The sequence below is a fragment of the Panthera onca genome, chromosome X (genome assembly GCF_046562875.1).
Source record: "Panthera onca isolate mPanOnc1 chromosome X, mPanOnc1 haplotype 2, whole genome shotgun sequence".
NCBI lineage: Eukaryota > Metazoa > Chordata > Mammalia > Carnivora > Felidae > Panthera > Panthera onca.
The window spans coordinates 52,113,740-52,139,276 of record NC_138357.1 but is presented as its reverse complement, the minus strand read 5'-3'; the positions used below and the strand labels follow the sequence as shown (position 1 = coordinate 52,139,276).

The following is a 25,537-nucleotide window of genomic DNA, read 5'->3' as shown; positions in this document are numbered from 1 at the left end:
TATAGCTGCACTAAAATAATTGACGTGAGACAGAGTAACAAGAAAAAATCAAATTTAGTTTAATACATACAGGGATTCCATGCAGACATGAAATTCCAAAGATAGGCAACATGAGGCTTATATGATATCCTGAGTTAAGTAGAGGGATAGGTGTCTGGGATGCAAAGGGGAGGAAGACCATTGGCAAGAAGGTGAGAGTTGTTTGGAAAACAAAGTTTTCTCTGTTATGCATATAAGATTCTTAGGTAAAGAGGAATCTCTTAATAGCTTTCTTCTTGGTATGAGCTCTATTTTCCGATTAAATTTAGACAATTAAGGGGGAGCTTTTCTTGAATCTGCTCAGTTTTAATTGCTTTTAATTCAAAATCTTCAAGTCAAAATGGCCCATCTTTGGTTGGTCTGCGCCTGTTCCTGTCACATACCATTTCCCCAAATGAAATACCTGATGTCTCTCACTCAACTAATCATAGCACTTACTTCCTTCACAATCTTGTTTACTACTTCTAATTATTCTTGATACTAGCTTTGAGAATACTGAGGAGAGCTAACTATGCCTGAGTGGAGCCTTTCATTTTCTTAATATGCATTTTATCAAGGTGTGTCTTTTGCTTTCTAAATGCTCTTGAGTTACTTTCAAATGCTGTCTTTAGTATCCTCAACTGTTTCTATCTTCCCGAGGGTAGGAAACATGTCATCTATTTTGTTTTGTTCCCTTCACAAAACCATTGGGTGTTTAGTTCAAGTTATTTTCTGACTAACTTCCTCAGTTGAGAAATGTTCAGGGCATACATATTTCTTTTAAATTAGCTTACATAATACAAAACTAGACAAATGCAAGAATTGGGGAGATTTATGTTCCCTTAAAACTCCAAACCAATATTCTCTGTTAGTATGGAGTATATCAATGCTGAACTCTTTACCTTTGCTTAGCCTTTATTTATTTATGTATGTATGTATGTATGTATTTATTTATTTACTTATTTATGTATGTATGTTAGTTAATAGTATATTAACTGGAACTTTATTTTCTTTTTTTTAACATACTGAAAGAAGATTTTATTGAAATATACTCTTTCTACACTGCATTATTTCACAAAGTATATGGTACTTTTAAAAAATTCATTTATTTAAATTCAAGTCAGTTAACATAAAGTATAGTATTAGTTTCAGGAGTAGAACCCAGTGATTCATTACGTATATACAATACCCAGTGCTTGTCCCAACAAGTGCCCTCCTTAATGCCCATCACCCATTTAGCCCATTCCCCCACCCACCTCCCCTCTAGCAACCCTTAGTTTGTCCTCTGTATTTCAGAGTCTCTTATGGTTTTCCTCCCTCTCTGTTTTTATCTTATTATTCCTCCCCTTCCCGTATGTTCTCATCTATTTTATTTCTTAAATTCCACATATGAGTGAAATCATATGGTATTTGTCTTTCTCTGATTGTGACTTCATTTTGCTTAGCATAATACTTTCGTTCCATCCATGTTGTTGTAAATGGCAGGATGTCGTTATTTTTGATCTCCAAATAATATTTCATTTCTTCCTTATCTACGCATCAGTCGATGGACATTTGGGCTCTTTCCATAATTTGTCTATTGTTCATAGTGTTGCTCTAAACATTAGGGTGCATGTGCCCCTTTAAATCAGCATTTTTATATCTTTGGATAAATAGTAGTTAAATTTCTGGGTCGTAGGGTAGTTCTGTTTTGAATTTTTTGAGGAACCTCCATATTGTTTTCCAGAATGGTTGCACCAGTTTTCATTCCCACCAGCAGTGCAAACATTTTCTCCTTTCTCCTCATCCTCGTCAACATCTGTTGTTTCCTGAGTTGTTAATTTTAGCCATGCTGACAGGTGTGAGGTGGTATCTCATTGTGGTCTTGATTTGTATTTCCCCAATGATGAGTGACATTGAGCATCTTTTCATGTGTCTGTTAGTCATTTGGATGTCTTCTTTGGAAAAGTGTCTATTCATGTCCTGCCCATTTCTTCCCTGGGTTATTGGCTTTTTGCGTGTTGCATTTGATAATTTCTTTATAGATTTTGGATACTAACCCTTTATCTGATATGTCATTGGCAAATATCTCTCATTCCATCGGTTGCGTTTTAGTTTTGTTGAGTGTTTCCTTCATAGCCCTTGTTTTCAGTACTGAAAATGGGAGCAGGTCCTCAAAATTTTAGGCAATGAAAATTGTACCTGTAGCCTTGATTTTGTTCTATTTTTTCCTACTGTACTTGGCAAAATTAGTCCTATTTGGCTATGTGTTTAAGTAACTCTGCATTTGAAAGGATGCTGATGTTCCAAATTAGGTATAATATTTTATTCAGGTTTAGTTTTTTTTTTTTCTTGAAATCAGAATGAGCATCCCAAGATCAGAGAGAGAAATACTTTATAGATATAATTAACTTTTCTTTAACAAGAAAGACTGGTTAACAAATACTGCATTGATAATTCAAGGCATTAATCCGTGAATGTGTATTAGTCTCACTGGTTGAAAGTCTGTTGTCACTCAGTAGGTCAATTGTAATCCATGTATCTATAGTCTTTTTTTTTTTTTTTTTTTTTTTTTTTGCCTCTCTGCAGCATTTTATTTTTTTTATTTTTTTTATTTTTTTTATTTTTTAATATATGAAATTTACTGTCAAATTGGTTTCCATACAACACCCAGTGCTCATCCCAAAAGGTGCCCTCCTCAATACCCATCACCCACCCTGCCCTCCCTCCCACCCCCCATCAACCCTCAGTTTGTTCTCAGTTTTTAACAGTCTCTTATGCTTTGGCTCTCTCCCACTCTAACCTCTTTTTTTTTTTTTTTTTTTTTTTCCTTCCCCTCCCCCATGGGTTTCTGTTATGTTTCTCAGGATCCACATAAGAGTGAAACCATATGGTATCTGTCTTTCTCTGTATGGCTTATTTCACTTAGCATCACACTCTCCAGTTCCATCCATGTTGCTACAAGGGCCATATTTCATTTTTTCTCATTGCCACGTAGTATTCCATTGTGTATATAAACCACAATTTCTTTATCCATTCATCAGTTGATGGACATTTAGGCTCTTTCCATAATTTGGCTATTGTTGAGAGTGCCGCTATAAACATTGGGGTACAGGTGCCCCTATGCATCAGTACTCCTGTATCCCTTGGATAAATTCCTAGCAGTGCTATTGCTGGGTCATAGGGTAGGTCTATTTTTAATTTTCTGAGGAACCTCCACACTGCTTTCCAGAGCGGCTGCACCAATTTGCATTCCCACCAACAGTGCAAGAGGGTTCCTGTTTCTCCACATCCTCTCCAGCATCTATAGTCTCCTGATTTCTTCATTTTGGCCACTCTGACTGGCGTGAGGTGGTATCTGAGTGTGGTTTTGATTTGTATTTCCCTGATAAGGAGCGACGTTGAACATCTTTTCATGTGCCTGTTGGCCATCCGGATGTCTTCTTTAGAGAAGTGTCTATTCATGTTTTCTGCCCATTTCTTCACTGGGTTATTTGTTTTTCGGGTGTGGAGTTTGATGAGCTCTTTATAGATTTTGGATACTAGCCCTTTGTCCGATGTGTCATTTGCAAATATCTTTTCCCATTCCATTGGTTGCCTTTTAGTTTTGTTGGTTGTTTCCTTTGCTGTGCAGAAGCTTTTTATCTTCATAAGGTCCCAGTAATTCACTTTTGCTTTTAATTCCCTTGCCTTTGGGGATGTGCCGAGTAAGAGATTGCTACGGCTGAGGTCAGAGAGGTCTTTTCCTGCTTTCTCCTCTAAGGTTTTGATGGTTTCCTGTCTCACATTCAGGTCCTTTCTCCATTTTGAGTTTATTTTTGTGAATGGTGTGAGAAAGTGGTCTAGTTTCAACCTTCTGCATGTTGCTGTCCAGTTCTCCCAGCACCATTTGTTAAAGAGACTGTCTTTTTTCCATTGGATGTTCTTTCCTGCTTTGTCAAAGATGAGTTGGCCATACGTTTGTGGGTCTAGTTCTGGGGTTTCTATTCTATTCCATTGGTCTATGTGTCTGTTTTTATGCCAATACCATGCTGTCTTGATGATGACAGCTTTGTAGTAGAGGCTAAAGTCTGGGATTGTGATGCCTCCTGCTTTGGTCTTCTTCTTCAAAATTACTTTGGCTATTCGGGGCCTTTTGTGGTTCCATATGAATTTTAGGATGGCTTGTTCTAGTTTCGAGAAGAATGCTGGTGCAATTTTGATTGGGATTGCATTGAATGTGTAGATAGCTTTGGGTAGTATTGACATTTTGACAATATTTATTCTTCCAATCCATGAGCAGGGAATGTCTTTCCATTTCTTTATATCTTCTTCAATTACCTGCATAAGCTTTCTATAGTTTTCAGCATACAGATCTTTTACATCTTTGGTTAGATTTATTCCTAGGTATTTTATGCTTCTTGGTGCAATTGTGAATGGGATCAGTTTCTTCATTTGTCTTTCTGTTGCTTCATTGTTAGTGTATAAGAATGCAACTGATTTCTGCACATTGATTTTGTATCCTGCAACTTTGCTGAATTCATGTATCAGTTCTAGCAGACTTTTGGTGGAGTCTATCGGATTTTCCATGTATAATATCATGTCATCTGCAAAAAGTGAAAGCTTGACTTCATCATTGCCAATTTTGATTCCTTATATTTCCTTTTGTTGTCTGATTGCTGATGCTAGAACTTCCAACACTATGTTAAACAACAGCGGTGAGAGTGAGCATCCCCGTCGTGTTCCTGATCTCAGGGAAAAAGCTCTCAGTTTTTCCCCATTGAGGATGATGTTAGCTGTGGGCTTTTCATAAATGGCCTTTATGATCTTTAAGTATGTTCCTTCTATCCCGACTTTCTCAAGCGTTTTTATTAAGAAAGGGTGCTGGATTTTGTCAAAGGCCTTTTCTGCATCGATTGACAGGATCATATGGTTCTTCTCTTTTTTTTTTGTTAATGTGATGTATCACGTTGATCGATTTGCGAATGTTGAACCAGCCCTGCATCCCAGGAATGAATCCCACTTGATCATGGTGAATAATTCTTTTTATATGCTGTTGAATTCGATTTGCTAGTATCTTATTAAGAATTTTTGCATCCATATTCATCAGGGATATTGGCCTGTAGTTCTCTTTTTTTACTGGGTCTCTGTCTGGTTTAGGAATCAAAGTAATACTGGCTTCATAGAAGGAGTCTGGAAGTTTTCCTTCCCTTTCTATTTCTTGGAATAGCTTGAGAAGGATAGGTATTATCTCTGCTTTAAACGTCTGGTAGAACTCCCCTGGGAAGCCATCTGGTCCTGGACTCTTATTTGTTGGGAGATTTTTGATAACCGATTCCATTTCTTCGCTGGTTATGGGTCTGTTCAAGCTTTCTATTTCCTCCTGATTGAGTTTTGGAAGAGTGTGGGTGTTTAGAAATTTGTCCATTTCTTCCAGGTTGTCCAATTTGCTGGCATATAATTTTTCATAGTATTCCCTGATAATTGTTTGTATCTCTGAGGGATTGGTTGTAATCATTCCATTTTCATTCATGATTTTATCTATTTGGGTCATCTCCCTTTTCTTTTTGAGAAGCCTGGCTAGAGGTTTGTCAATTTTGTTTATTTTTTCAAAAAACCAACTCTTGGTTTCGTTGATCTGCTCTACAGTTTTTTTAGATTCTATATTGTTTATTTCTGCTCTGATCTTTATTATTTCTCTTCTTCTGCTGGGTTTAGGCTGCCTTTGCTGTTCTGCTTCTATTTCCTTTAGGTGTGCTGTTAGATTTTGTATTTGGGATTTTTCTTGTTTCTTGAGATAGGCCTGGATTGCAATGTATTTTCCTCTCAGGACTGCCTTCGCTGCATCCCAAAGCATTTGGATTGTTGTATTTTCATTTTCGTTTGTTTCCATATATATTTTAATTTCTTCTCTAATTGCCTGGTTGACCCACTCATTCGTTAGTAGGGTGTTCTTTAACCTCCATGCTTTTGGAGGTTTTCCAGACTTTTTCCTGTGGTTGATTTCAAGCTTCATAGCATTGTGGTCTGAAAGTATGCATGGTATAATTTCAATTCTTGTAAACTTATGAAGGGCTGTTTTGTGACCCAGTATATGATCTATCTTGGAGAATGTTCCATGTGCACTCGAGAAGAAAGTATATTCTGTTGCTTTGGGATGCAGAGTTCTAAATATATCTGTCAAGTCCATCTGATCCAATGTATCATTCAGGGCCCTTGTTTCTTTATTGACTGTGTGTCTAGATGATCTATCCATTTCTGTAAGTGGGGTGTTAAAGTCCCCTGCAATGACCACATTCTTATCAATAAGGTTGCTTATGTTTATGAGTAATTGTTTTATATATCTGGGGGCTCGGGTATTTGGCGCATAGACATTTATAATAGTTAGCTCTTCCTGGTGGATAGACCCTGTGATTATTATATAATGCCCTTCTTCATCTCTTGTTACAGCCTTTAATTTAAAGTCTAGTTTGTCTGATATAAGTATGGCTACTCCAGCTTTCTTTTGGCTTCCAGGAGCATGATAAATAGTTCTCCATCCCCTCACTCTCAATCTAAAGGTGTCCTCAGATCTAAAATGAGTCTCTTGTAGACAGCAAATAGATGGGTCTTGTTTTTTTATCCATTTTGATACCCTATGTCTTTTAGTTGGCGCATTTAATCCATTTACATTCAGTGTTATTATAGAAAGATATGGGTTTAGAGTCATTGTGATGTCTGTATGTTTTATGCTCGTAGTGATGTCTCTGGTACTTTGTCTCACAGGATCCCCCTTAGGATCTCTTGTAGGGCTGGTTTGGTGGTGACAAATTCCTTCAGTTTTTGTTTGCTTGGGAAGACCTTTATCTCTCCTTCTATTCTAAATGACAGACTTGCTGGATAAAGGATTCTCGGCTGCATATTTTTTCTGTTTAGCACACTGTAGATATCGTGCCAAGCCTTTCTGGCCTGCCAAGTTTCAAAGGAGAGATCAGTCACGAGTCTTATAGGTCTCCCTTTATATGTGAGGGCACGTTTATCCCTTGCTGCTTTCAGAATTTTCTCTTTGTCCTTGTATTTTGCCAGTTTCACTATGATATGTCGTGCAGAAGATCGATTCAAGTTACGTCTGAAGGGAGTTCTCTGTGCCTCTTGGATTTCAATGCCTTTTTCTTTCCCCAGTTCAGGGAAGTTCTCAGCTATAATTTGTTCAAGTACCCCTTCAGCACCTTTCCCTCTCTCTTCCTCCTCTGGGATACCAATTATGCATATATTATTTTTTTTTAGTGTATCACTTAGTTCTCTAATTTTCCCCTCATACTCCTGGATTTTTTTATCTCTCTTTCTTTCAGCTTCCTCTTTCTCCATAACTTTATCTTCTAGTTCACCTATTCTCTCCTCTGCCTCTTCAAGCCGAGCCATCGTGGTTTCCATTTTGTTTTGCATTTCGTTTAAAGCGTTTTTCAGCTCCTCATGACTGTTCCTTAGTCCCTCGATCTTTGTGGCAAGAGATTCTCTGCTGTCCTGTATACTGTTTTCAAGCCCAGCGATTAATTTTATGACTATTATTCTAAATTCACTTTCTGTTATATTATTTAAATCCTTTTTGATCAGTTCATTAGCTGTTGTTATTTCCTGGAGATTCTTCTGAGGGGAATTCTTCCGTTTGGTCATTTTGGAGAGTCCCTGGCGTGGTGAGGACCTGCAGGGCACTTCCCCTGTGCTGTGGTGTATAACTGGAGTTAGTGGGCGGGGCCGCAGTCCGACCCGATGTCTGCCCCCAGCCCACTGCTGGGGCCACAGTCAGACTGGTGTGTGCCTTCTCTTCCCCTCTCCTAGGGGCGGGATTCACTGTGGGGTGGCGTGTCCCGTCTGGGCTACTTGCACACTGCCAGGCTTGTGTTGCTGGGGATCTGGCGTATTAGCTGGGGTGGGTAGGCAAGGTGCACGGGGGCTGGAGGGGCAGGCTTAGCTCGCTTCTCCTTAGGTGATCCACTTCAGGAGGAGCCCTGTGGCAGCGGGAGGGAGTCAGATCCGCTGCCGGAGGTTTGGCTCCGCAGAAGCACAGAGTTGGGTGTTTGCGCGGAGCGAGCAAGTTCCCAGGCAGGAACTGGTTCCCTTTGGGATTTTGGCTGGGGGATGGGCGGGGGAGATGGCGCTGGCGCCTTTGTTCCCCGCCAAGCTGAGCTCTGCCGTCCGGGGGCTCAGCAGCTCTCCCTCCCTTTGTCCTCCAGCCTTCCCGCTTTCCGAGCAGAGCTGTTAACTTATGACCTCCCAGACGCTAAGTCGCGCTTGCTGTCGGAACACAGTCTGTCAGGCCCCTCCGCTTTTGCCAGCCAGACTCGGGGGCTCTGCTTGGCCCGCGAGCCGCCCCTCAGCCCCGGCTCCCTCCCGCCAGTCCGTGGAGCACGCACCGCCTCGCCGCCCTTCCTACCCTCTTCCATGGGCCTCTAGTCTGCGCTTGACTCCGGAGACTCCCTTCTGCTAATCCTCTGGCGGTTTTCTGGGTTCTTTAGGCAGGTGTAGGTGGAATCTAAGTGATCGGCAGGACGCGCTGTGAGCCCCGCGTCCTCCTACGCCGCCATCTTCCGGAACCTCCCATGTATCTATAGTCTTAACTGCTCATTTTCACATTGGCTTAACTCTGTGTATTTAAGCATTACATGTTTTTATATATCTAAGCTTGAGTGAATTATTAAAAGTTTTATCTATTATTCTTACTTTCCAATGAAAAGGAGTGATAACTTGTAATGAATCCATGTACATTTGCATTAGTGTCATGCAGCCAGCCCCTGTGCAGACTGTAGCAAGGACAATCAAAATATCTGTGTGCAAAGCTGTAGTTTCATTCGTAGTTGCTGAAAATCCTAATGTGAATAAAGCCATCATGTCAAATTGACATTTTCCTAAAACATGACTATATTGATTTAGTAGAAGATTTTAATTGCTGAATGTTAGTTCAAGATCAAAATGTCCTCCCTTTTACTGTTTTAACTCACTGTGTCAGACTGATCACTTTTCAATGTATAACTATGAGATGGGACAAAAAATAATGTTTTAAAGTTTTCTTAACATTTCAAATTTTCATTTTATTTGCACCCACATCACCAAGAAATAGAAGAAGGAAATAGATAATTATTTTCTCAAAAAAAAAATAATATAGGGCATTGTCTTCGTTGCTATAAATTTAGTACTTATGAAAATTTTCAGGCTGAAGAGTCTTAGATAGAAGCTAGAAAACTTTGCAGTCCAAATTTAAGATGACCTATATATCTTTCCCATTTTAGTTTTTAAATACAAACAATACCCATTTCCCATCTTTATCTTTTTTCCTGCATTTTCCTTTCCCCTTTGTTTCCCATTTCCAGTCTTCTTTCTATACTGTAAATCTTTTACTCAAGGGGGAAATGATCTAAATCTCTATCTTTTTTTAAAATCTACTCCCATGGAATATTATTTATGATTATACTGAAATTTTTAAATGGTTATGCTTTCTAAGCAATTCAAGACAAGAAGAAAAAATATTATTTGCTCTAAATCCAAATATCTGTCCATATATGTACTTTCCTGTTAAACCTTCAAACACATGAAGATGTGAATTCCTCTCAAAATTCCCTTCTGTATATTAGTCATAACAATTCATAAAAGGTGACCTGAAGCCTGCTTGTTTGATAATATTTCAAAGTCCAATTAACAAATGCATTATGTAATTTTGCTTTATTTTTTCAACAGCAATACATTCAGATAAATAGTTATTGAGTATCTGCCCTATGTTATGCTCTGCTTGGGCTGAACCTAAAACAATGAATAAAGTAGGATTCTTGACATACAAAAGTTTACAGCTTAGTTAGAGAGACAGGCATGTAGATGAATGAATAAATTATACTGTAGTTTAGTAAGTACTACAGCCAACATGTGAAAAAAGTGCTCTGAGCATTATAACTTTTTCTGAGACAGTTATCGACACCTCATCATTGGAAGTAACAATTTTGTTTCCGAAGAATGATAAGGGATTTTCCAGATAGAGAAGATAGTAAAGGGTATTTCAGGCAAAGGGATTTATGCAAGCATGTTAAGGCATTTTTAGATGATGACGGTTACAAAATCGAATATGGTGGTTCCTGCCCAGGGGAATGATTCTTGCAGCATGGGGGATAGACATTAAAATATGTGTAGTGGTAGTTGTAGTACTAGCAGTAGCAGTAGTCATGTTCATCCTAGTAGTAGTGTGGATTAAGATACAACAAGAACATGGGAGAGATATTCTCAACTGTGCCTCATCTTGGAAATCTTTATAGGGCAGACAGCTATAGGGGTAAAAGAAGTAGTTTCTGAGGTGAATGACCTCTATGATAAGAATAATAATAGCCACTAATATTTATTGAGGGATTACTCCATGCTAAATACTATGCTACACGCGTCACATGCATTTTCTCATTTAATCCTCCCAATACTCTGAAGTAGATGCTATTATTGAACCCTAATTTTAAAAAATCTTTGAAGCTCCAGGTGGTTCAATAACTCCCCTAAGCCCTCATGGAAATGCTGGAACTGAGGCTTGAGGCCAATCTGACTCTGAGTCCTTTGTTCACATATAAATTTCATGCAGTGAGCCATCTCATATATTACAGTAGAATTGAAAAATATAAATATTAGATATAATACAGTGTCTCCTTCTGAGGATTTCATGCTCTAGAACTTGTGCAAGACAACTCTAATAAATAATTGTAGAGTAAAATGATGATATATGCTATGCTGGAGATATTTTTAACGTTCTGGAGGCAGCTTAAATTGTGAGGAAACCACATGATTTAGTGCAAAAGATATGAGTTTACACCCTGTGTAACTTTCAACTAATTATCAGTCTTCTTTGATGCTCAGAACCATGTCAATTGAGTTTAATAATAACTGCCTTCTAGGACTGTTATGAATAGTAAATAAGATTAACAAGATGGGCTATAGAAAGCACTGAGTGACTGTGGAATCTAATATCTTCAAATAATAGCAAATAGAAGTTCTTTGAGAAGACCTCATATTGTTGGAAAGAACATGAAGTTAGACAAAACTTACCATATGTGTGACCTTGGAAACCTGGAATCTTAGTTGCGTCAGCTATAAAACAGGGATAATGCCACCATCTTCGAGGGTGGCTGTGCATTTCCTTACACACATTCCTTGGGTGTTCAGCAAGAGCATAAGAGAATAGACCTTGTCCTTGAAGAAGGAGTAAGAGTTCTCTGCTGAAAAGTAGTTTGAAAAAACAGGATAATGCTTTAAGAAGATGCTTTAGGAAACCATCTGAAATTTGTTAACAATTGCTGAGTGCTGAAAATTGCCTTGATCTTTTATATAGGCACCTTTACAAAGAAAGGTGATCATGGAGTAAACAGAAAACTGAAGGGACTGGAGAAATGCTCTCCCTTTTTCTTCAGGTGCTTTTGAAGAGAAAATAGTCATGGAGAAAAGGGGTGGACAGCTGTTCTGTTCTTCCCTGTCAGTGTTTAGTTGGAGAGGAATTCACAGGGAGAGTACCAGGGGAGGCTCATGGTGCCAGTCTGCTGTCATGTAATAGTTCCTGTGTCTGTTTTTTATAGATATTTTGTCTTCTCCCCTGTTGTCAGCTGTCACTTTGTACTCTTGTCAGTGCGCCTATCGTGTCTTAGTAATTAGGGCCTAAGTGCTGGCATTAAAGAAATTACAGGCTGAAGCAACTTTGTTTAAAAGTGTCCAAATTAGCCTGCATTTATGAAGCTTCTAGCATCAGCAGGCAAACTGCAGCAATGGCAAGGGAAAGTCTTTGCAGTGTTTAGAGGGGTGGCAAGATTATGTGTGGCTTCTGGTCAAGTTGAGAGATGGAATATACAAAGGAAAAGAATAGGAAATGTTGTTAACATAAACTTTGGACTTCGATTCTGCTCTGTGCACTTGGACAAATAATTTAACCTTGATGTTCACAGTTCTTAGGGATAAAATTGTTTATTAATACCCACTTTGCACTACTGTGATGAAAATTTGCCTAGCACAGTTCTTTTGCTAGAGTAAACATTCAATAGATGTCAAATTATTTATAGTCCCCCAGCTAAGTAAATATGTGTGGTCGATTCTTGAAAATACCCAAGGTCTTGATATTTTAAGTTGTTTACTTTTAAAGGCACAGAGGTGAGGAGTTTCCAAAAATTATATTGGATGAAATTATATAATTTAGTCAGTTTGACTGAATTAAGAAATGCACATTTTGAGAACTAGTTAGAAATGCATTTAAGGGAGGTGGCCAATGGAAATGAGGATGGGAGAACTGCTCACATTGTTCCTTGAAAACAAATTCTAGAGGTAAGGCTGTATTTGGCCAGCATTAGGGAACCTGGGTGGATCTTGCAGGTTGATGTCTGAGAAAAGCTTATCTGGCAGCTAGACATGGACACTGGGGAGGGAGAAGCTTTGGACAGGGACATGAGCTATGTGACTATTTTAGCAGCCAAGGGGGAAGGTAATGAAACCTTATAAACCATGGGAATAACAGTGGACATAGAAAGGACGAAGCATATCTTGAAGGATCTGTGAGTGTTGACTGTGGAGTTAAAGGGTCAACTGGATAATAAGCCTTAGGAAATAGAGAATGACTCTGATGATGGAGAAACAGGAAAGGGCCTTTTTGTGATAGTATACTGTTTCCATTTTTACTGTGTTTATTTTTAGTTTGCAGCCTTGTATATAATTAAAGGTGAGTTTCAGGCAACTAAAAAATATAGATTTGGAAAGGTGAGCTTTCTAAAATTGTCCCTCAGAGGAAGCAGCCATGGTTAATGGGAAAGGAAGGAAAAGAGGTAGAAAAGTGAGAATAATAATAGTGATTAAGGTTAGATAAATGAAAGAAAATAGAAAATAATTTTGAGGAAATTTGTGGGCAAAACTAGCAGTGTCAGTCATGTTGTATGTTCTGAACAACCTGGTTGTGGGATTTAAAGTTGGAGTGAGATTTGTTTCTTGGCTTTGCTTCTTAGAGTATTTTTATTTTCTTTTTAAAAATTCTTCTATTTTTGTTTCAGGTTTCCAGAGTTTTTACTTTTATTGGGAACTTTTCTTTGCCTCTATTATGCCTCACACTTATTTCCTATTCTCCTTCATGAAACCCCCTATTTTTATCTTTTTTTAAAAAAAATGTTAACGTTTATTTATTATTGAGAGACAGAGAGACACAGAGCATGAGCAGGGGAGGGGCTGAGAGATGGAGAGACACAGAATCTGAAGCAAGCTTCAGGCTCTGAGCTGTCAGCACGGCACCCGACATGGGGCTCAAACTCACAAACCGCGAGATCATGACCTGAGCTGAAGTTGGATGCTCAACCGACTGAGCCACTCAGGTGCCCCTCCTATTTTTATCTTTTTAAAAATCTTGTTATAAATCCTGAGCATCCACCCTTTCAACAACTTGAACCAGATGAATTCTACAGCTTTTCACTGAGAAGTAGTTACTGACATTGGTCAGTTAAAAACTACTTGTTTTTTTTTACATGAGATACCATCAGCTTTTTCACAGTGGTAGGAGATTCTGCATCTCCAGTGTAGCACATAAAGGGAATCAACCCTGGAGTCAGAATACTTGGTTGGAACCCAGCACTGCCCCTTGCTAGGTAAGTGACCTTCAAAAGGTTATGTAACCTCTTACATTTCATTTACTAATCTGTAAAATAAGAGGGATGATAATATTAACCTTATAGGGTTTCCATGAGGGTTAAAAGGATTAAAATGTTTAGAATAATGGTGTAGTCCATAGTAAGCATTGAGTATTGGGTACCATTATTTACTTGTTGTTGTTATTTTGATTTACTATATAAACTTGAAGCATGGGTATGAATTAAGGATATATTCTACTTTTATATTTGAATTGATTTAATTTTTTTTGTATATTGGAGAAATTCATCCTCAAAGTAATTGATTTTGTTTTAAAAATAAGATGTTTAATTCATTCTCTTTAATGATAGGATAGTGATCAATCACATTAAAAACATATTTCAAGAAGAATGGGGATAAGGAGAAATTTTAATTATTTAAAATTAATATAAATAAGATGAAAGTGTTGTCAAAAACCAACCCCTGTGTTCCAGAGCCAACATATAACACAAAGAAAGAGTTTGTGATAAAGAGTTTGGGATAAAGAGGAACAATAATTTTATTGCTTTGCCAGGCAAAGGAGGTTGCAGTAGGCTAATGCTTCCAAGGCTGCAAGGCTGCTCAGGGTAAAAGGCTGAGGGCTTTTACAAGAAAATATGGGATCTTGGCACTTTTGATAGGAGTCTGGTACATGCTGCCAGTTGCATTCCTCATGTCTTCAAGGTGGTCTCATGACTACTGCTGGCATGCCCATCTGAGTCTTGTTGCTAAGTATACATTGAGGTCAACAAGATGGCAATATCAATACCAAATTCCTGGAACAAAGGATTCTACAGAAAAGTGAGAGGCTTCAAGAATGAGGAAGAGAGCCTTGCTGAAGCATTAGTGTGTCCCTCTTAATTTCCAGCCATGTTTACATCTCTGTAGAGGTTTCAAAAGTTACACAAAAGAAATTACACTATATAAGGTATCTTCAAGTCATCAAAATTTACCATATTTAGCTTAACATATTCTCTAATACCAATTTTATATGTGAACCAGTAAGCATTTGTAAGGAACATTATTTTTAAAATGGCACTTTGATGATAATGCCATTTTTTAAAATTGTATAAATGTGCTGCCTTCCATAAATATTCTGGTGTTTCATTTTAGAGAAGGCTTCATTTTTATTTTAATGAATGTACAATGAAAAGTGACTGAGTTCAATAATTTCCATATTCTCTTTCCTATCCACATTCACTCTTTGATCTTTAAGTGACCTGGCTTCGGGAAATCTTTAAACATCTCATAGTAACAAATGGCATGCAATATGCTGACTTTTTGTCAACTTTATTTTTTTCTTTATATTTAATTTTTTAAATCTGTGATTTATGACTCATAAGCACATATGTGTCTATATACATGTTAACATGGCATTTTTTATAATGTGTGGCTTTGTAACACATCTTCCTCCATTAAAGCGACTACGGCCTTAAAATCTCCTTTTGAAAAAGCCTCTTTATTTAGTAGTTGCAGCAGATGATCTGTGTAAGAAAAAATTAATAGCTGTACCTGGAGTGGTCTTAACTTCGGATTTATACACTGAAAGTATATATTGACAAATTCCTGTATGCTTTTTGTAGATATGAGCAAATTATATTTAAATAGTTATGTTGCTAGGAAAGTCTTAAAAATTTATTCAGACCTTTTTGTTAGTACTAAGTAAAATAATTATGTCAGGATCTATTATTAATGTCTTATATTAGGAATATATTATCATACTCAGACTGGAATCCTGGTAAAATGGTATGTCTTTAAACAAACACAAGCTTTCAGTATTTTTGAGAGAGAGAAAGAGAGAAGGAGAGAGCAAACTGGTGAGGGGCAGAAAGAGGCAGACACAGAACTCGAAGCAGGCTCCAGGCTTTGCCCTGTCAGCACAGAGTCCGATGTGGGACTCGATCCCACAACTGCGAGATCATGACCTAAGCCAAAGTCAGACACTTAACTGACTGAGCCACTCAAGCACCCCCAGTAAAAACTTTTTCTATATCAAAGGGATTTTTGTTTGGTAACTTTACTTCTTTTTTTTTTTTTTTAAACTAACCTTCATCACCTTAATATATATTGGTCCATCATGTTAGGAAATGTTAATGAATTTTCTAAATTTTTGTATGTTTATTTTTGTTTTCTTATGAGAATTCTGGACTCTTTGAAAACAACTTTTAAAAAGTTTGCTTCCTGTTTTTAATTTCAAGTTTTTATTTAAATTCTAGTTATTTAACATACATGGTAAAACTTGTTTCAGATATACAATTTAGTGATTCATCACTTACATACAACACCTAGTGCTCATCACCAGTGCCCTCCTTAACACCTATCACCCGTTTAGTGAATCCCCCACCCACCTCCCCTCCATGAATCCTCAGTTTCTTTGCTATAGTTAAGAGCCTCTTATGGTATGCTTGCCTCTTTCTTTTTTCCCCCTTCCACTATTTTCTTCTGTTTTCTTTCTTGAATTTCACACATGAGTGAAATCATATGGTATTTGTCTTTCCTGTCAGGCTTATTTCACTTAGCATAATACACCCTAGCTCCATCCACGCCATTGCAAATGGCAAGATTTTTATCTTTTTGATGGCTGAGTAATATTCCTTTGTACGTATATACCACATCTTTATTGATCAGTTGATAGATATTTGGACTCTTTCCATAGCTTGGCTATTGTTTATAGTGCTGCTGTAAACATTGGGGTGTATGTCCCCCTTCAAATAAGTAGTTTTGTATCCTTTGTGTAAATACCTAGTAGTGCAATTGCTGGGTCATATTTTTACCTTGTTAGGAACCTCCATACTGTTTGGTAGAGCGGCTGAACTAGTTTGCATTCCCACCAGCAGTGCAAGAGAGTTCCCCTTTGCATCCTCACCAGCATCTGTTGTTTTCTGAGTTGTCAATTTTAGCCATTCAGAGGTGTGAGGTGATATCTCATTGTTGTTTAGATTTTCATTTCCCTGATGATGAGTGATGTTGAACATTTTTTCATGTGTCTGTTAGCCATCTGTAGGACTTCTTTGAAAAAATGTCAGGTCATGTTTTCTTCCCATTTCTTAACTAGAATATTTATTTTTTGGATAGTCTTTTTGCTTCAGGGAAGATTACTTCGACATATAGTTGTGGGTCCATTTCTGTTTTTTTTTTTTTTTTTCCATTTTGTGCCACTAATCTGTGCATCTGTTTTTATGCCATTATGGTACTATTTTGATGACTACAGCTTTGTAATATAGCTTGAAGTGCAAAACGTGATGCCTCGGTTTTCTTTTTCAGAATTGTTTTGTCTTTGGGGTTTTGTAGTTCCATACAAACATTAAGATTGCTTGTTCTAGCTCTGTAAAAATGCCATTCGTATTTTTATTTATTTATTCTATTTTTTTTAGTTTTTTTTTTCAATATATGAAGTTTATTGTCAAATTGGTTTCCATGCAACACCCAGTGCTCATCCCAACAGGTGCCCTCCTCAATACCCATCACCCACCCTCCCCTCACTCCCATCCCCCATCAACCCTCAGTTTGTTCTCAGTTTTTAAGAGTCTCTTATGCTTTGGCTCTCTCCCACTCTAACCACTTTTTTTTTCCTTCCCCTCCCCATGGGTTTCTGTTACGTTTCTCAGGATCCACATAAGAGTGAAAACATATGGTATCTCTCTTTCTCTGTATGACTTATTTCACTTAGCATAACACTCTCCAGTTCCATCCACGTTGCTACAAAGGGCCATATTTCATTCTTTCTCATTGCCACGTAGTACTCCATTGTGTATATAAACCACAATTTCTTTCTCCGTTCATCAGTTGATGGACATTTAGGCTCTTTCCATTATTTGGCTATTGTTGAGAGTGCTGCTATAAACATTGGGGTACAAGTGCCCCTATGCATCAGTACTCCTGTATCCCTTGGGTAAATTCCTAGCAGTGCTACTGCTGGGTCATGGGATAGGTCTATTCTTAATTTTTTGAGGAACCTCCACACTGTTTTCCAGAGGGGCTGCACCAATTTGCATTCCCACCAACAGTGCAGGAGGGTTACCCTTTCTCCACATCCTTTCCAGCATCTATAGTCTCCTGATTTGTTCATTTTGGCCACTCTGACTGGCATGAGGTGATATCTGAGTGTGGTTTTGATTTGTATTTCCCTGATGAGGAGCGACATTGAGCATCTTTTCATGTGCCTGTTGGCCATCCGGATGTCATCTTTAGAGAAGTATCTATTCATGTTTTCTGCCCATTTCTTCAGTGGATTATTTGTTTTTCGGGTGTGTAGTTTGGTGAGCTCTTTATGGATTTTGGATACTAGCCCTTTGTCCGATGTGTCATTTGCAAATATCTTTTCCCATTCCGTTGGTTGCCTTTTAGTTTTGTTGATTGTTTCCTTTGATGTGCAGAAGTTGTTTTTTTTTTTTTTTTTTTTAATCTTCATGAGGTCCCAATAGTTCATTTTTGCTTTTAATTCCCTTGCCTTTGGGGATGTGCCAAGTAAGAAATTGGCACAATTCCTCAGCTATGGCTGAGGTCAGAGAGGTCTTCTGCTTTCTCCTCTAGGGTGTGGATGGTTTCCTGCCTCACATTCAGCTCCTTTATCCATTTTGAGTTTATTTTTGTGAATGCTGTGAGAAAGTGGTCTAGTTTCAACCTTCTTCATGTTGCTGTCTACTTCTCCCAGCACCATTTGTTAAAGAGAGTGTCTTTTTTCCATTGGATATTCTTTCCTGCTTTGCAAAGATTAGTTGGACATACATTTGTGGGTGTAGTTCTGGGGTTTCTATTCTATTCCATTGGTCTATGTGTCTATTTTTTCTGCCAATACCATGCTGGCTTGATGATTACAGCTTTGGAGTAGAGGCTAAAGTCTGGGATTGTGATGCCTCCCACTTTGGTCTTCTTCTTCTTCAAAATTACTTTGGCTATTCGGGGCCTTTGGTGTTTCCATATGAATTTTAGAATTGCTTGTTCTAGTTTCGAGAAGAATGCTGGTGCAATTTTGATTGGGATTGCATTGAATGTGTAGATAGCTTTGGGTAGTATTGACATTTTGACAATATTTATTCTTCCAATCCATGAGCAGGGAATATATTTCCATTTCTTTATATCTTCTTTAATTACCTTCATAAGCTTTCTATAGTTTTCAGCATACAGATTTTTTCCATCTTTGGTTAGATTTATTCCTACGTATTTTATGCTTCTTGGTACAATTGTGAATGGGATCAGTTTCTTTATTTGTCTTTCTGTTGCTTCATTGTTAGTGTATAAGAATGCAACTGATTTCTGTACATTGATTTTGTATCTTGCAACTTTGCTGAATTCATGTATCAGTTCTAGCAGACTTTTGGTGGAGTCTATCGGATTTTCCATGTATAATATCATGTCATCTGCAAAAAGTGAAAGCTTGACTTCATCATTGCCAATTTTGATTCCTTATATTTCCTTTTGTTGTCTGATTGCTGATGCTAGAACTTCCAACACTATGTTAAACAACAGCGGTGAGAGTGAGCATCCCCGTCGTGTTCCTGATCTCAGGGAAAAAGCTCTCAGTTTTTCCCCATTGAGGATGATGTTAGCTGTGGGCTTTTTATAAATGGCTTTTATGATGTTTAAGTATGTTCCTTCTATCCTGACTTTCTCAAGGGTTTTTATTAAGAAATGGTGCTGGATTTTGTCAAAGGCCTTTTCTGCATCGATTGACAGGATCATATGGTTCTTATCTTTTCTTTTATTAATGTGATATATCACGTTGATTGATTTGTGAAAGTTGAATCAGCCCTGCAGCCCAGGAATGAATCCCACTTGATCATGGTGAATAATTCTTTTTATATGCTGTTGAATTCGATTTGCTAGTATCTTATTGAGAATTTTTGCATCCATATTCATCAGGGATATTGGCCTGTAGTTCTCTTTTTTTACTGGGTCTCTGTCTGGTTTAGGTATCAAAGCAATACTGGCTTCATCGAAAGAGTCTGGAAGTTTTCCTTCCCTTTCTATTTTTTGGAATAGCTTGAGAAAGATAGGTATTATCTCTGCTTTAAACATCAGGTAGAACTCCCCTGGGAAGCCATCTCATCCTGGACTCTTATTTGTTGGGAGATTTTTGCTAACTGATTCAATTTCCTCACTGGTTATGGGTTTGTTCAAGCTTTCTATTTCTTCCTGGTTGAGTTTTGGAAGTGTGTGGGTATTTAGGAATTTGTCCATTTCTTCCAGGTTGTCCAGTTTGTTGGCATATAATTTTTCATATTATCCCTGATAATTGCTTGTATTTCTGAGGGATTGGTTGTCATAATTCCATTTTCATTCATGATTTTATCTATTTGGGTCATCTCCCTTTTCTTTTTGAGAAGCCTGGCTAGAGGTTTCTCAATCTTGTTTATTTTTTCTAAAATAACAACTCTTGGTTTCATTGATCTGCTCTACAGTTTTTTTTATTGTATATTGTTTATTTCTGCTCTGATCTTTATTATTTCTCTTCTTCCGCTGGGTTTAGGCTGCCTTTGCTGTTCCACTTCTGTTTCCTTTAGGTGTGCTGTTAGATTTTGTATTTGGGATTTTTCTTGTTTCTTGAGATAGGCCTGGATTGCAATGTATTTTCCTCTCAGGACTGCCTTCGCTGCATCCCAAAGCGTTTGGATTGTTGTATTTTCATTTTCGATTTTTTCCATGTATATATTTTTTAATTTCTTCTCTAATTGCCTGGTTGACCCATTCATTCTTTAGTAGGGTGTTCTTTAACCTCCATGCTTTTGGAGGTTTTCCAGACTTTTTCCTGTGGTTGATTTCAAGTTTCATAGCATTGTGGTCTGAAAGTTTGCATGGTATGATTTCAATTCTTGTATACTTATGAAGGGCTGTTATGTGACCCAGTATATGATCTATCTTGGAGAATATTCCATGTGCACTCGAGAAGAAAGTATATTCTGTTGCTTTGGGATGCAGAGTTCTAAATATATCTGTCAAGTCCATCTGATCCAATGTATCATTCAGAGCCCTCGTTTCTTTACTGACTGTGTGTCTAGATGATCTATCCATTTCTGTAAGTGGAGTGTTAATGTCCCCTGCAATTGCCACATTCTTATCAATAAGGTTGCTTATGTTTATGAGTAATTGTTTTATATATTTGCGGGCTCCCATATTCGGCCCATGGACATTTATAATTGTTAGCCCTTCCTGATGGATAAACCCCGTATTTATTAGATAATGCCCTTCTTCATCTCTTGTTACAGCCTATAATTTAAAGTCTAGTTTGTCTGATATAAGTATGGCTACTCCAGCTTTCTTTTGACTTCCAGTATCATGATATATAGTTCTCCATCCCCTCACTTTCAATCCAAAGGTGTCCTCAGGTCTAAAATGAGTCTCTTGTAGACAGCAAATAGATGGGTCTTGTTTTTTTAATCCATTCTGATACCCTATGTCTTTTGGTTGGCACATTTAGTCCATTTACGTTCAGTGTTATTATAGAAAGATATGGGTTTAGAGTCATTGTGATGTCTGTAGGTTTCATGCTTGTAGCGATATCTCTGGTACTTTGTCTCACAAGATCCTCCTTAGGATCTCTTGTAGGGCTGGTTTTGTGGTGACAAATTCCTTCAGTTCTTGTTTGTTTGGGAAAACCTTTATCTTTCCTTCTATTCTAAATGACAGACTTGCTGCATAAAGGATTCTTGGCTGCACATTTTTTCTGTTGATCACATTGAAGATTTCCTGCTGTTCCTTTCTGGTCTGCCAAGTTTCAGTAGAGAGATCCGTCATGAGTCTTATCGGTCTCCCTTTATATGTTAGAGCACGTTTATCCCTAGCTGGTTTCAGAATTTTCTCTTTATCCTTGTATTTTGCCAGTTTCACTGATATGTCGTGCAGAAGATTGATTCAAGTTACGTCTGACGGGAGTTCTCTGTGCCTCTTGGATTTCAATGCCTTTTTCCTTCCCCAGATCAAGGAAGTTCTAAGCTATTATTTCTTGAAGTACACCTCAGCACCTTTCCCTCTCTCTTCCTCCTCTGGAATACCAATTATGCGTAGATTATTTCTCTTTAGTGCATCACTTAGTTCTCTCATTTTCCCCTAATACTCCTGGATTTTTTTATTTCTCTTTTTCTCAGCTTCCTCTTTTTCCATAATTTTGTCTTCTAGTTCACCTATTCTCTCCTCTGCCTCTTCAATCCAAGCTGTGGTTGTCTCCATTTTATTTTGCAGCTCATTTATTTTTTAGCTCCTCCTGGCTGTTCTTTAGTCCCTTGATCTCTGTAGCAATAAATTCTCTGCTGTCCTCTATACTGTTTTCAAGCCCAGCGATTAATTTCATGACTATTATTCTAAATTCACTTTCTTTTATATTGTTTAAATCGTTTTTGATCAGTTTGTTAGCTGTCGCTATTTCCTGGAGAATCTTTTGAGGGGAATTCTTCTTTTCATCATTTTGGATAGTCCCTGGAGTGGTATGGAACTGCAGAGCACTTCCCCTGTGCTGTCTTGAATAACTTGCATTGGTGGGTGGGGCCGCAGTCAGACCTGATGTCTGCCCCCAGCCCACCCCTGGGGCCACAGTCAGACTGGTGTGTGCCTTCTCTTCCCTCTCCTAGGGGCGGGATTCACTGTGGGGTGGCGTGGCCCGTCTAGGCTACTTGCACACTGCCAGGCTTGTGGTGCTGGGGATCTGGCATATTAGGTGGGGTGGATCTGAAAGGTGCACCGCAGCGGGAGGGGCAGGCTCAGCTCCCTTATCATTCAGTGATCTGCTTTGGGAGGAGCCCTGCAGCACCATGAGGGAGTCAGACCCGCTGCTGCTGGAGGGATGAATCAGCAGAAGCACAGCATTTGGTGTTTGGGAGGTGCAAGCAAGTTCCCTGACAGGAACTGGTTCCCTTTGGGATTTTGGCTGTGGGATGGGCAAGGGAGAGGGAACTGGCAAGTCCCTTTGTTCCCCACCAAGCTGAGCTCTGTTGTCCGGGGCTCAACAACTCTCCCTCCCATTGTCCTCCAGCCTTCCCCCTCTCCGAGGAGAGCTGTTAACTTATAACCTCCCAGATGTTAAGTCCCGCTTGGTGTCCCAACCCACTCCGTCTGGCCGCTTTGTTTTTGCAAGCCAAACTCAGGGCCTCTGGCCAGTGGGCTGCTCCTCTGCCCCAGCTCCCTCCCGCTAGTCTGTGTAGTGCGCACCACCTCTCTGCCCTTCCTACCTTCCTCCGTGGGCCTCTTGTCTGCACTTGGCTCCAGAGAATCCGTTCTGCTAGTCTTCTGGCAGTTTTCTGGGTTATTCAGGCAGGTGTCGGTGGAATCTAAGTGATCAGCAGGACACAGTGAGCCCAGTGTCCTCCTATGCTGCCATCTTCCTTGATCTCGCCTGCTGTTGGTATTTTTATAGGAATTTCATTAAATGTGTAGATTGGTTTGGATAGTACAGACATTTTAACACTATTTTTTCTTCTCATCCATGCGTGTGGCATGTTTTTCTATTTCTTTATGTCATCTTCCATTTCTTTCATAAGTGTTTAAGTGTTCTATAGTTTTCAGAGTACAGATCTTTATCTCTTTGGTTAGGTTTATTCCTAGGTGTCTTACTGTTTTTGGTGCAATTGTAAAAGTGATCAATTCCTTGACTCATTTTTCTGCTTCTTCATTTTTGGTGGATAGAAATGCAAGTGATTCCTGTATGTTGATTTTGTATTGTATGACTTTGCCTAATTCATATATCAGTTCTAGTCATTTTTTTTTTTCTGGTGGAGTCCTTCTGCGTTTCTACAGAGTATCACGCTCACTGAAGTCTGTCCGTGTTGGTGGGCAAGGGGAGGGGAAATGGCATTGCTCCTCTCTTTAGTCCCTGGAGTGGGGAGTTCACATCCTTTACTGCTCAGGAAGCCCTCACAGAGCAATGATCAGTCTCCCCTCCCATGTCCCGGACTTCCATCAGATCCCTGCCTTCCCCTTATCTGTGTTCGAGCTGTCTGCTTGCCAGTTGGCACAGTACTCCTGTGTTGTATCTCAGGTGCCTGGTTGGTTTCAGAATTCCAAATTTTAGGGACCCAGTGCAATGTGGACCCTCACTGATCATCTGAGGTAGGGTCTTGTCACAGTGCAACTTGTGCCGATTAGTCCCAGAAAACCAGATGCACGATGGTGCAGTGGTTTGGAGATTATGGTAAAGCATAGCAAAAAGCTGGTATCCATGTTTGCTGTCCTCAGCAGGTCTCTGCTTTTATGCTAATGAACAGGACATGTTGGCATCTGCCAACTCTCTTGTACCCTGAGAGGCTGTGCCACGTCTCCCAAATGCACTCCAAGAAGGGATACTGGCTATGTCATTGCGACCCAGGGCAAACCACATTGTCCACTCCTGGGTCTCTGCCCTCCTTTGCCACAGGAACACTGCCATGCCTGCCATGCTTCACCCAGTAGTGGTGCAGACTTCTAAAACTTCAGATTTGGGGCTCCTCTGCTTGTAAAATCTTATGATAATCAGCTTCTCTCATTTTCCAAGTCAGTGGTTTTGAGGAAGTGTTTCTCTTGTACAGCCCACTGTGTGCCATTTTCTACCTATTTCTCTCTCTCTCTGTCTCTCTCTCTCTCTCAGTCCTTTCTCTGAGATAAAGGCTCCCTCCTTTCTGCAGTACCTGCAGTTCTTTTCTGTCCAGAATCACATCTCTGTGCCTCCTACCTTCCAGAGTGTCGCTTCTTTTCTCCCTCTCATTCTGCAGTATGTTCTTTCAGTCCTCAGATTGATTTCTTGGGTGTTAAAAATGATTTGATATTTATCTACCTATGTTCGAAGGATGTGGCAAGCCTAGGGTTTCCCTTCTGATCCATTATCTTTACTCCTCTCCCTGAAATGGTTGCTTCTTTATATGTAATTTTTCATTTCATGTTTCATGTTGAGGTCTGTCACTATTTCCTATCATGAAGCAAGGTATAGAGTGATATATCACTACTGCTTTTAGCAATTTTCTTAGAGCTGCCTGAGGTCATTTGCAAGAAATTTCTTGGTACATCTCTTGGAACATGTTTAATATAATATTTATCAAGCCTAATTACCGGAAACCTTTCACCCAAAGTGTGCCTCACAATACAAGCTTTATAATCACTACATTTTTTAATATGGCCATTTGAGGAAAAGATTAAAGTTACCATTAGTATTTTCATTTTTCTATATGAATTTTACTTATTGGACATCATCAGTTTAGAACTTTTACCTTTTTTCCTCCTCGACTTGATAGTGGTGAGGGATGAAAACTCATTTTTCAAAGATCATAAAGAATATGTTAAATCATAAGTCATAAATATAGTACAATATTGATAAAGTGCTGTATCACAGCATGAATTCAGATATAATCCAAATGGGTTGGAAGGGTTATTAAGTCTCTCAGGGTAATTTGGGCCTTTCTTAGTTCACTTTACAGTCATATATGTTCAAGATAAGTTTCAGTGACTTTGTTTTAGTGCTTCTTTGAGACAGTACACATGGATTAAAATATATGGTTTTTAATTATATTAGTGATTGCATAACCCTCTATTTTATATAATGCAATTTTGAAATAATACCTGTGATCTTATGGTGAAGCTTGATGGTAGAAGTGCAAGTAGTTCCTGGGGTGTTTGGGTGGCTCAGTCAGTTAAGTGTCTGACTCTTGGTTTTGGCTCAGGTCATGATCTCATGGTTTCATGGGTTCGAGCAGTGTTAGGCTCTGCGCTGGCAGTGCAGAGCCTGCTTGGGATTCGCTCTCTCTCCCCTTCTCTCTGCCCCTCCCCACTCATGCTCTTTATGTCTCTCAAAATAAATAAATAAACTTAAAAGAAGTGCAAAAGTTCCTCGTAACCAGTTCCTTTAGGACTATTGAAATGTTTCAATGATAATGAGATAAAACAAATGTGAAGCTACAGTGGCATGGCTTCAAAAATTATCTGACTGCCTCTTATCTAGATTACTGGTACAATCTTCATGAAACCCTAATAAACT

At 38.8% G+C, this 25,537-nt stretch overlaps 1 protein-coding gene across 1 annotated transcript in view; it reads left to right on the top strand.

Moving 5' to 3' along the window:
• The window catches only part of DIAPH2 (diaphanous related formin 2), a 1,007,297-nt gene that overhangs the window by 323,555 nt on the left and 658,205 nt on the right, over positions 1-25,537 (top strand). The window lies entirely within an intron of this gene.